Source organism: Mauremys mutica, chromosome 9, assembly GCF_020497125.1.
Source record: "Mauremys mutica isolate MM-2020 ecotype Southern chromosome 9, ASM2049712v1, whole genome shotgun sequence".
NCBI lineage: Eukaryota > Metazoa > Chordata > Testudines > Geoemydidae > Mauremys > Mauremys mutica.
The window spans coordinates 59266827-59277938 of record NC_059080.1 but is presented as its reverse complement, the minus strand read 5'-3'; the positions used below and the strand labels follow the sequence as shown (position 1 = coordinate 59277938).

At 45.8% G+C, this 11112-nt stretch overlaps 1 long non-coding RNA gene across 1 annotated transcript in view; it reads left to right on the top strand.

Moving 5' to 3' along the window:
- The first annotated feature begins 2557 nt into the window (after positions 1 to 2557).
- LOC123377038 overlaps positions 2558 to 11112 on the top strand; it is a 64767-nt gene continuing 56212 nt past the window's right edge. The window contains exon 1 of the long non-coding RNA XR_006582046.1: positions 2558 to 2632. This is a non-coding gene — a long non-coding RNA (uncharacterized LOC123377038). The remainder of the gene's footprint in view (positions 2633 to 11112) is intronic.

The window sequence follows — 11112 nt, the reverse complement described above, 5'->3', positions numbered from 1 at the left end:
ATGGACGGGGGGGCATGGGTACCCCACAGCACCCTGCAACCAGTGGCGGCATGGGAGACCCCCACAGCACCCCACACAGTGGCACGCAGGGGGACCCCAGCAGCTCTCTGCCACTGCAGGGGAGCCTGGAGCTCCCAGCCATCTGGCATCTGCCCAGCCCCTTCCCATTTTATCATGGATATTTTTAGTAAAAGTCAGGGACAGGTCATGGGCTTCCATGAATTTTTCTTTATTGCTTGTGACCTGTCTGTGACTTTTACTCACAATATCTATGATAAAATCTTAGTCTTAATCATAACTGTCACATTGTTACCTTGTGCTCCCCCCCTCATCTCTTTGTTGCATCTTCTTGTTTGTGCTCTTATTAGACTGTAAGCTCTTTAGGAAAGGAACCGTCTTTTTGTTATGGGTGGACAGTATTTACCACAATGGGCCCTAATTTGTGATTGTGGTGTCTAGATGCTACCACGGTACAAACAAGAATTAGTAATTGACACGGCCAGGCATTGACCAGGAGCCAAAGTGTCAAAATGCAACGAGAAAGGGTCTAATATTTCTGGCTGGGATTGAAAATCCTACACAACAGCCTCTTTGGCAAGTTTTCAACCAATTTTGCAGGCTCTAGGAGTTTGGGGAATAAGCAACTAAGTTTCTGAATGCTTATCCACGCTCACCCTGAAGTCTGGATGTTTTGAGGTTTGCCCCATCACTAATGAAGGAGGTTCTTTGTTTCTTAAAAAAAATTCCAGCTTTTTTTTGGCCTCAAATCATAAAACCTCTGTGATGTCCCTGTGATTTCTACAGCAGGCAGCTGTAATGTCCCTGAAAAAAAATGGTGTCCTTATTAGTCAGAGAAAGAGATGAAAAGAAAGTTGGTGTCTCAACTGTGCATCTCTGGGGTGCCACAGGACTCTGGATCATTTGATTAGTTTGTAAATTCATTATGACTGAACCAAAGTTGCTAAAATGAGAACCTGCAGCACAGCCCATGCTGGTTTCAACCTCTTTGCTATAGCAAATACGGCCCAACTCATGTTTAAGTCAAAGAACATAAGCACAAAGGCATCTAAGGGAATTAGGAGCCCAAATCCTAAAATTGTAGCCAAAGTTTGTTGCTAAATACGTGTGGACTTAAGTAATTACATGCTTAAAGTTAAACATGTGCATAAACATGTTACTGAATTTGGACCTATATGAATTCAAATGGGAGTCAGATCAGTACATTAAGGTGGCTTGGTGGTACCATGTATGTGTGTTAAAATGAATATTTCCTGTCCATCAGGATTTATTGATCCAAAAAAGGTATATAGTAACCAAGCGGAATCAGATTAATACCAATTTTGTTCCCAGAGGACAATGACACTGGTTGTTGACCAAAACAGAAGTCAGTGTATAGGTTAATTGCTAAGACTGTTTTTATTAATAGTGCCATGGATTTTTGACATTATTTCATGTTGAGATCAAAGCCATTGTAGAGTGGTGGTAGAAAAGGCATAACTTATAGGTAGCACTTATTTTCTATTTATTTCATATCACAGTCCCAGTTGGTTACAAAGGTGTTTGATGACATGAGTGACTAACAACACTAGTTATCGATCCTGGAAGGTGAAGATTAAGACTTCAAATGAAGATTGACAAATTAAAAGCAAAAAGTTAGGGGTGAATAACAGCAGCACTGGTTGACCTCTGATGTCAAAGCAGGCAAACAACAGAGGTGAAGATTAAACTGATTTTGACCTCTGGTTTGGGGGCCACATTGAGAATTATTGATCTGAGAGAAAAATATTGAACTAAGTAATGTCAAGGTTAGAATTTATTTTCAGAGACAGCTATTGATGTTGATCAAAACCAGAAGCAAATTTCTGTTCTTGTTGCATAGATTCTGCCATAAAGGTTTGTTATGAAGAGGAAGCACAAGATTGAACAATGGCCTTTGTCTCATTGTGAAGTTTGCAATGGAGTTTCTGTTATAAACTTGATTATTTTTTTTACATGAAGTAGACAAGGTTTTATCAGATATAGTGGACTCCAGGGTTCAAAAATCTTCTTTTTCTCTCCTCACTTTGTAGCAAAAGGACAGAAAGTAGTAGAGAAATGAAACTTTCCTAGCTGAGATCTGGTGCACAAACCAGAATTTTGATGGTTAATGTCTCGCTTCAAAAGTTACTGACTTTGTAACTAGGAACTTTGCAGGGGTTTGCTAGACCTGCCCTGAGGCCCTGTTGAAGTCAGTGGGAGTTCTACTGCTGAGTTGAATGGGACCAGGATTTCAACCTAAGTTCCTAGCCCTTTTCCTTGCAGAGAGAAGTCACCAAATCAAACCTGATTGCTAGAAAGGTTTATGAAGAGAATATTTCCATCAGGAGACTCATTCCACCATGGCACTGAGGACATCCTCCGGGTAATAGGAGTAACAGATTGCCCAATGCCAGTGGTATCCACTGTGGCTTTCTGCACCAGGGCAGTTAGTGTCTTTGATGGGGAGCAAGCGGGTATGGTGTTACCTTCTCTTGCTCCCTTTGCACTCCTTACTCATCAGAGGTGCATGGTGTCTTCTAGGTTGAAACTGCCCTTTGAATGACCTATGCTTCACAGAGAAGATCCTCCTTGGCTCATCAAACATGCTTGGAAGGTAAGGGCCTCTCCTCCATCTCTGAGCCAGGACCAGCCTTTCCAGTGGTTTCCTCATAATATAGTGCCCTAAGATAGTGCTCCAGTGTGGCTGTAGCCTCCAGGGTGAACTGCAGTAACCTCAATGCCTCTCCCTCTGTGTGTGCAATGCAGCTCTCCGGCCCTGTCTTGGCTTCCATGCCTCATAGGCCTTGTCTACACTACAAGACTATTTCGAATCAACTTAGTTTGAATTTGTGGATTCGACCTTATGAAGTCGAATTTGTGTATCCATACTAAATACACTAATTCGAATTTCTGAGTCCACATTCACGGGGCCAGCGTCGACTTTGGAAGCGGTGCACTGTGGGAAGCTATCCCACAGTTCCCGCAGTCCCCGCTGCCCATTTGAATGCTGGGTAGAGCCCCCAATGCCTGCTGGGGGGAGAAATGTGTCGAGGGTGGTTTTGGGTAAGTGTCTTCATTGAACTGTCAATCACAACCTCCCTCCCTCCCTCCGTGAAAGCGCCTGCGGGCAATCTGTTCGTGCACTTTTCTGGTCAGTGACAGCGCGGACGCCACAGCACTGCAAGCACGGAGCCCGCTGCGATCATCGCCGTTTTCTCCTCCTCGCACTTTATCGTCCACGTCTTCCACAGTCAGCTGCTGAGAAATTGGGCTACTTTTCAATGGTGCTGCAAGCACTGGGGGACCATAGGGGACGTTTTACAAACATCAACATCGGGTGGCCGGGCAAGGTTCATGATGCGTGTGTTTTCAGGAACTGTGGGCTGCTCAGACGCCTGCAGGAAGGTAGTTTCTTCCCGGACCACGAAATAACTGTTGTGGATGTGCAGATGCCTATAGTCATCCTCGGGGACCCAACCTGCCCGCTAATGCACTTGTTCATGAAGCCCTATACAGGCGCCTGGGACAGCGACAAAGAACTCTTCAAATACCAGCGAGCAGCGAGCAGCGTGACCTGTGACTGTTCAGTTTCTTTACAGAGAAGCTGAACCTGCCCCTGTTTCTTTACCCACTGACTGTTGACTCTCCTCTTCGGTTACATACCCCGTTCACCCCGTTACCCCCACTTCCAGCACACGTGTAAAAATAAAATACATGTCCCATTATTACTTAACAAAGGTTTCTTTATTCATGACTTTTCGTGAAAGGGTTGAAACTGGGACGCAGGCTGTGCTGGGTAGGGTGTGCGGTGATGTAAAGACCGCCTCTAAACTCAAGGAATGACAGGCTCCTGCTCCTAGAGCGGTCCGCAGTGCCGGAAGGCTTCTTTCAACGGAGCCTGCCATCCCTCTTTATGGAATTCTGTGTGCGGGCGGATATGTGACCTTGTGGTGGAGGAGGACGGATACAGATTCCTCAGCTGCGTGACTCAGCGGTCCAGGACAAGGACCGCTGTATAAGATCTGAAACCGCCCTCCCCCGCTGCAAAGTCACATCTCCCCCGCCCACACAGATCCTGGAAACCACCTCCAAAAACCGACCAGGTTGCCTACTGACTGCACCGTGTGTGTGACCCGCTGCTGATCCTGCCCCCGTGTCTGTACCCTGGGAAAGGTGACTGTCCTATGCAATTAACCACCCCCTTCCCCACGCCCCCCATTCGAACACAGTCTTCTTTGAAAAAACATAACGGAAACAGTAATTAACAGCAAATCATTTTTATTAATTAAGTAGACATTTAGGGGATGGGACTGGGATTGGGACTACTGTGAGTCTGGAAGTGAAGGACTTCGGCAAATGTACGGTATGAGAGCTTTTGGGTACTTGAGCACTCTGCTGTGGTGCAGTGACAGTATTCACGTCCCCGGCCGCCCCTCCTCCTGATTATTTTCGGTGAGGGGGGTATGGGACTTTGTGGCGGGGGAGGGCGGTTGCAGATACACTGCAGGGGGGCTCTGTCCTCCTGCGGTCCTGCAGAACATCCACAAGGCGCCTGAGCGTGTCCGTTTGCTCCCTCACTAGTCCAAGCATTGTTTGAGTCGCCTGCTTGTCTTCCTCACGCCACCTCTCCTCCCGTTCGCTGTGTGAGCGCTGGCCCAGAGAGACGGTCTCCCTCCACTGGCTCTGCTGGTCCGCCTCTGCTAGGTAGCAGCCCATACGTTCCTCGAACATCTTGTCCCTTGTCTTTTTCTTTCGCTGCCTAATCTTCGCCAGCCTCTGCGAGGGGGATGCTGTGGCAGGTCTGGAGACAGTGGAAGCTGTGAGATGGGAAACAGGGAGTGAATTCCTTGCAAAGATACATTTTTGCGAACAATTAACTGAGTCTAGGCTGTCTCTGTGAATTCTGGGTTGAGACCCCTGTGCCTGCTGGGGCAGAAATCATTTTCGCAGTGGATTCTGGGTAAATGTCGCCAGTCATTCCTTCCTCCGGGAAAGCAATGGCAGACAATCATTTCAAGCCCGTTTTCCCAGAATTGCCCTGGCATACGCCATAGCGTGGCAACCATGGACACTGTTTTGCCTTTTGTGTATGTCACCGTATGTGTACTAGATGCCGCTGACAGAGGCGGGCCAGCAGCGCTACACAGCAGCATGCTTTTGCTTTTGCATGACAGCAGAGATGGTTACCAGCCATATTGTACCATCAACCATACCATAAATTGGTAATAAGATGAACAGGTGGGCATGGTTACCTGTCCTTTTGCACTGCCCCATTTGGGGCTGTCATAAGTGCCCCTGGCCGAGCAGCCAGGGGCGCAAAAGCAAAAATTGGGAATGACTCCCTGAGTCAATCCCTCCTTTTTGGTATCTAAAAATAGAATCAGTCCTGCCTAGATTATGGGCAAGTGTACTAGAGAACCACTGTATCATAGAACCAGAGAGCTCAGCTGCTCTGTGTCTGATCCTGCATAAATTATGAGCTGTATGCTATTCACAGGGGGTGCTCCTGCAACAACACCACCTGTTCATTCCGTTCTTACCCCAGCCTTCCTGGGCTACCATACCATTGTCCCCCCACTTGTGTGATGAAGTAATAAAGAATGCAGGAATAAGACACAGTGACTTGTTTGTGAGAAATGACTGGAAGGAAGCCTCCAGCTTCAATGATAGTCCAGGCAGGACATTAAGGAGTGTGGATGAAGGAGCCCATCATCCCTCTGCTAGTCCAGGGGCAATTGAATCTTTTATTTACAATGAAGGGTGGGCGCTGATGGAGCTCAGCCCCCTGTTGCAATGATGAGGACGGTTACCAGCCATATTGCACCATCTGCCATGAAAAATTAGGGACAGGCGCCCTTGATCGACCTTACTGATGCTAGTCGGCATGGTTACCAGCCCTTTTGCACTGCCCCATGTGCCAATAGGCTGATGATGAGGACGGATTTCCATCGTTTTGTACCATCAGCCATCCATAGCGTGGGGGAGCAAGGATGTTGGTGTTGAGTGCTGCACCATCGCGTCTATCTGCAGCATTCAGTAAAGATAGGGTGACATGTAAAAGAGTCAACAGAGGATTGTTTTCACTTCTGGTGGTGGGTGGGGTGTGTGCGCAAATTGCCGAACTATGCCCTGACCCACCGCAGACACTGTGTTTGACCCTAGAAGCATTTGGAGCTCATCCAAGAATGCAAATACTTTTCGGAGACAGCAGGAACTGTGGGATACCTTGCGTCCTCATTCCCCCCTCCCTCCATGAGCGTCCATTATATTCTTTGGCTTTCCGTTACGCTCGTCACGCAGCTGCGTGCTGAGTCTGTGCTATGCCGTCTGTCCGTAGATTTTTTAAAAATACTTTGGACCAGGCGTAAAATTACAGTAATTAACCTAGTTAGATGCAGGAGTCTCCGAGCGAAATCACCCCGAGGAGGGTCACTGAAGGAGATAGAGAGCGCATGCTGCGTGAAAGCTAGCACGAACCAGGGCCTGATGCAGCTGTGCTCGGGGAGGCAGTGCTCCCTGAGTACCTCATGAAAGCCTTGCGCGGAAAACTGTGCTACCACGGAGCACCCAATAAGGCAGCTCTCCTCAGGAACCTCCTGCTGATGCTTTTCGATTAACGCAAGGAGAGCTTCGTGGAGATCTCCAAGGATGATTTCTGTTCTATCCCCATATATAGAGAGTCCTCCTTTTCACACAGTTAAGATTCCTGTTATATTAAGAATAAAAGTTAACATGGTTAAAGCACTTACCGACTGCTCCTTCCCCTGATTCAGGGTCCGGGTTAATGGCCGGGGAGGGTTGTTGGGGGATCTCCGTGACGGTGATGAATAGATCCTGGCTGTCGGGGAAACCAGCGTTGTAAGCGCTCTCGCCTGCCTCGTCCTCCAAAAACCCTTCCTCATCTTCCCCGTCCGCGAACATCACCGAGGAACTGGCCGTCGACACTGTCCCATCGTCAGAGTCCACGGTCACTGGTGGGGCAGTGGTGGCAGGCTCCGTAGCGTCCATTTGCCGCTTTGATTTTTTGGTAGCCTTGTCTGGGGTCCTTGATTTTCACGCGGCGCTGCGTTGCATCCCGCCTGTATCCTCTGTCTCTCATGGCTTTGGAGACCTTCTCGTAGGTCTTCGCATTCCGTGTTTTGGAGCGCAGCTCCGAAAGCACAGACTCCTCGCCCCACACACCGATCAGATCGAAGAGTTCCCAGTCAGTCTATGCTGGGTCCCTCTTTCTATTCACAGATAACATGAACTCCTCTGCTGGAGAGCTCTGCATCGTTGCAGGTGCTGCGGAGCTCGCCCCGATGTCCAGCCAGGACGTCAGATTCAAAGTGCCCAGACAGGAAAATTAATTCAAATTTTCCCGGGTCATTTCCTGTGTCGCTGGTCAGAGAATCCAAGCTCGGACTGCTGTCCAGAGCGTCAACACAGTGGTGCACTGTGGGATAGCTCCCGGAGCTACTAAGTTCGATTTGCATCCACACCTAGCCTAATTCGAGCTAGCCATGTCGAATGTAGCATTACTCCACCTGCCGGGGTGGAGTACCAAATTCGAACTAACGAGCCCTCTAGTTCGAATTAAATGGCTTCCTGGTGTGGACGGTTGAGCGGTTAGTTCGAATTAACGCTGCTAAATTCGAATTAAAGTCCTAGTGTAGACCAGGCCATAGCTACAGCTTGCTCCTGCTGGATTGTTGAGTCCACAGAGATATGCACAATTTCTCCCCTCTATTTTTAAAAATCATTCTGGAGTGGGTTTTCCAGATGTGTGCTGAACAGAGCAAGTAAAAAGCAGCTGGTATCGATGTATATCTCCTGGCCTAACCATGGTTATGACAGGACTAAATCAGCTACACCAAGCTTAGCATGTGGCAGCTTTTAGCTCTCGAATGTCCTTTGAGAACCCAACTCCTTTACTGTACTCTAGCCCCACATCCCCCACGTGCTTTGTTTTCACCTCTTCTAAACGTTCCTTTAGCACCCAAATAGGTGGTGGCCCTGTTAGAGCACCCATACACCAGTTGGGCGTGTGTGGCTTTTTGAAAATTCTGAACTTGAACTCTTTCTATGGAGAGTTTTGTATCGAGTACTTGTATCCAGAATCCATGAACTCAGGAAAACTCCGGGACTGCAACCGTGGCCTTGTACTAAACACACACGTTGTACTGCATTAACCATAGAGATATAGTGAGAATGGTACAACCCCTAGTGTTGGTGCAGTTGTACCATATAAATATGCTTATCCTGATATCGCTTATTTCTGTATGAGAAGGAGAAAAAGATATATAGAGTCATAGTTTAAGTCCAGAAGGGATCATTAGATCATCAAGTGTGATCTCCTGTATATCACAGGCCACTACATTTCATCCAGTTACCTCTGTACTGAGCCTAATAACCTGAGTGTTTGACTAAAGCACATCTCAAAGAAAGGCATCCAGTCTTGATTTGAAGACATCAAGCAATGGAGAAATCCACCACTTCCCTTGATAGTTTGTTTCAATTGCTAATCACCATCACTATTAAAATTTTGTGTTTTATTTCTAATTTCCGTTTGTTTGGCTTTAGCTTCCTGCCATCAGTTCTTGTTATGACTTTCTCTGCTAGATTAGAGCTCTTTAATACCTGGTATTTTCTTCCTGTAGTGGTACTTTGTACAGTGTAAACAAGTCACCAGTCAGTGTTCTTTTCTGATGAGTGAAAAGATTGGGCTGTTTAAGTATTTCCCTGCAAGGCATTTTCTCCAGCCCTCTGTCATCTTTATACTGGTATAACTGTGTCCATACAAGGAGTTGTCTGGTTTAATTGCATTGGTAAAAAAAAACCCACATCCCTAAACAACCTATACCAGCATAAAAATGGTATTGACCATCCCTGTGTGCGGACCCATGTCTGAATTTCATTTGGGTTTGTTAAGCTAGCAAAGAGATTTGCTATCTTTTGTTAGATCATTTTAGCTGAAGAAAAAGATCCTTGGAGTCTCTTTTCACCCATATAATCCTTACCTCATAAACTGTTTGAGGTGAAAAGAGATCTGAGATAACTTTCAGTTGCAGACTTTTGTAGCAGTTCTTCTATCTTGTGCAGTGGTATTAAAAGGGAAAAGCACGAAAAATCATTTTGCAGCCGTTTTATCATCTTTATTCAAAGGAATCCAAAATATATTTTCAGCTTTCTGGAAGCATTTGCTGCTGGTTCCCCAGACTTCGTAAAATTACTTGTTAATAAAAACGTGTTTTAATATGCTGGCAGAAAATTGATACCATTTCCAATCTCTGCCTTGAAACAAATGAAATGTGGGCAGAAATTGAGCTCTCTCATTTCTGAAATGGAAAATGGATTTTTTTAAAGTTCAGATCATTACGAAGTGTAATATTCTTATAATAAGTTTATCACTGACCTTGTACTATTACTGCTCTGCTGCTAACTTTGTACAGGAACATATTACTTTTAAAAACAACAAAAAATGGAATAGCCTTTCAAAGTCTTCTGGCCCTTTATAATCCAGCCAAACAATATTGCTTAGCAGTTGTTATGAAATTAATTTGTGAGAAAACAATGCATTATGTCTGTTGCAGTATAAGGTAATAAGGTAATATGAACCTCATGGGCTGACTGAGGTGATTTCTGTTTAACTAGCTAAGGTCCCTTTTGACAAATTGAATCTTCCTGGTCTGGTCTTTCTATTCTGCTGATAGGAAAGGAAACTTCTAGAGAGGAGGATGGCCTTTCGCTTAATGCACTGGATGAATAAGAACATAAGAATGGCCATACTGGGTCAGACCAAAGGTTGGTCTAGCCCAGTATCCTGTCTTCCAACAGTGGCCAATGCCAGGTGCCCCAGAGGGAATGAACAGAACAGGTAATCATCAAGTGATCCATCCCATTTTGCCCATTCCCAGCTTCTGGCAAACAGAGGGTAGGGACACCATCCCTGCCCATCCTGGCTAATAGCCATTGATGAACCTATCCTCCATGAAATTATCTAGTTCTTTTTTGAACCCCTATTATAGTCTTGGCCTTCACCACATCCTCTGGCAAAGAGTTCCACATGTTGACTGTGGGTTGTGTGACGAAATACTTCCTTTTGCTTGTTTTAAACCTGCTGCCTATTAATATAAACAAAACCTGGGTATGGTTCTGAGCTGTGCCGCTGGCTTCCCATCTGACCTTAAGCAAATAATTTAGGGAGAGATTTTCAAGTGCCCACCACGCATAATTGAGGCCAGATTTTTCAAAAGAGCTTGGCTCTCAGAGGCACCTGAATAAGGGCCAGATTCTTCAGAAGTCCTTAGCCCTTTGCAGCTCCCAGTTTGACGCTTATGGCTAGATTTTCATAAGAGCTCAATCAATACCCAATCTGCTGAACTGTTTTGAAAATCTGGCCACTTACTCTGGAGCTTAAATGGGAGCTGATCTCTTTTAAAAATCTGGGTCATCTCTTGATGCCTCAGTTATCGAGCTGGAAAATGGGGACACCAACACTTCCTTTGTCCGTTTGTTTATTTAGATCGCAAGCGGTTTGGGGGAAGGGATGCTCTTTTATTATCTGTATGTACAGCACCTAACACACTGGGCCTTGATTTCCGTCTGGACCTCTAGCACTACTGTAAGAATAGAATTTTTTCCTTTCTTAGCTAATCCTTTCATAGGGACATACTCCTTGTGGCAGTGTAATATCAACACAGTTAAAAACACGATTAAAACATATATCAGAGGGGTAGCTGTGTTAGTCTGGATCTGTAAAAGCATCAAAGAGTCCTGTGGCACCTTACAGACTAATAGACATATTAGAGCATGAGCTTTCGTGGGTGAATTCCCACTTCGTTGGATGCAACGATGAAGTGGGTATTCACCCATGAAAACCCATGCTCCAATACGTCTGTTAGTCTGTAAGGTGCCACAGGACTCTTTGCTGCTTTTATTAAAACATACTGTGTAAGAAACAGAGGAGGTGATGAGCAGCAATGTTGAGTGGGGAATAAATGGTGGCTTTCTCATTTCATGTTCACCTCTAGCTGTTGTGTTAATATTGTAATATTAGTGCAAGAGCATTGGACAATATAGTCTTCAGCTACTATGAGAAAATAGCACTGTGTG